This window comes from Poromitra crassiceps, assembly GCF_964638095.1.
Source record: "Poromitra crassiceps genome assembly, chromosome: 17".
NCBI lineage: Eukaryota > Metazoa > Chordata > Actinopteri > Beryciformes > Melamphaidae > Poromitra > Poromitra crassiceps.
Window position 1 is genome coordinate 15,884,349 of NC_139635.1, and position 1,968 is coordinate 15,886,316.

Below are 1,968 nucleotides of genomic sequence, written 5' to 3' on the forward strand. Positions count from 1 at the left end.
GTCTCCCTCCCGAGAGGGAGGGAGAGAGAGAGAGAGAGGGAGGGAGAGCGAGGGGAGGGAGAGAGAGAGAGAGAGGGAGGGAGAGCGAGAGGGAGGGAGAGAGAGAGAGAGAGAGCGAGAGGGGGAGGGAGAGAGAGAGAGAGCCAAAAATGAATGGTTAAAGTGACTGTTCTATCGAATTTCACAAAAAGCCGTTTATCTCTGAATATTTTTTTCTGACGCTGAAACCATGCTGTATTCAACTGCTAATGCTTACATAACTACTAACTCTACAAACTAACTCTTTTAGATAGAGAAAGCACACATTCTATTAGTTCTTTTGAGATATTGTGTGTTCACAAAATCTTAGCAGAAAAGAATCCTCGGGTCTTGAAAGATGAGCCAGAATCCTCAAAAAACCCCTCTGGCAGAAGCTAACTACAGTAAAAAAAAACATCTGGCAGTGAATGTGTTAAGCTTGATGTCTTGGTCTGCAGTAGTTGTCCAGTTGCCAGAGGATAGGGTGACCAAAAATATATTTAATTGGGATAGAGCACACAGTTATCCCTGGTCAAGAAAGGTGTCTGCAATATTTTCATTTTGTGATTTACATGTGATTTTATGAATAGGCTACTCTACAGTGTAATGTAAGTACAGTCAAACAACTGTTTCAGATCCAAAAGGAACAATGGATGGAGGAGATTTGGAAGAAACCAAAGCTCAGAAATGATGTCCAAATTGACTGAGTGACTGTAAAATCTGTATATAATCAGAATCAGAATGACTTTAATGATCCCCGAGGGAAATTGGGACAAGTTACAGTAGCTCGCTCACAGAACACACATAGCATAAAATAAACAGTAGTAAATGCAATGCAAATGCAATATTAAGCAATAAGCAGAAAAACACAACATAGCATAGAATAACTAGTAAATGCGCTAGAAGCAAAAAATAGTAGAATGTCTAAGAGGCAAAATAGAAAATACGTCGAGTAAGTATACATTCCGTGTCAATTATCATTATTGCCACCCTGGACTATATTAAGTCGGCTTGCCCTATACGTTACACGTGGCTCAGCCAGGCACAGTTAACCTGTGTGTGTGTGTGTGTGTGTGTGAATGAGAGAGAAATAGAAATGCATCGTGGATCCTCTGGCCGGGCCCACGGAGCTGATGGAGCATCAGCATCAGCGGCATCTGAACAGTCCCGTGGATCCTCTGGCTGGGCCCACGGGGCTGGTGATGCGGTTCGGGAGAGAGATGAGCCGCAGACAGCCAGCGCTTGATCGTCAGCTACGGGGAGTGACCCCGATGCATCCATCCATAATAAAGGAAGGAAATGGGAATCGGTTTACAGATCACCAAATACACACCTTTACAGTTTGGTTGTCCTCTGTGCCCAAAGTTCCGAACCACACGTAAACAAACAATAGCCTACAGCGTCACCTGGATAACCACACAGAAATATTTGTGTGTAGTGGTGGTGTTTCTTTTAACCCCGCCCCCCCATTGACTAACTGCCATGTATTCTTTATTGATGTTCTGAAATGTGAACTTTTTTAAACACTTAACTGTCGTTTTTGTCGGTGTCATTCAACCCAAAAATTCTGACAAGAGGATGCAATAGGTGTCATTGTGTGATTGTGTGTGTGTGTGTGTCTATATATAGCCTAGATATAGATATATATAGATACCAGTATTTAAATTGATTAAGGTGCTATGGGTAACATGTATGTAAAGGTGTGTGAGTAAATTTTCCTATTATATAGCCTATGTGTTATTGTGATTTAGTCATTTTCATTGGATACTATAATTTTTTATTGAGTAATTTAAAAAAAATTGAAGGGGTCCAATATGAATGTTCTGTTTACACGTTTTGGACAGGGCGATGTGTAGTTGTCTGTCTCCATGGCGACCAATCATTCTGACTGTCACTTCTAGTTATATATCTTCACTTTAGAAATGCTATCCATAGCACATTTACTTGCTA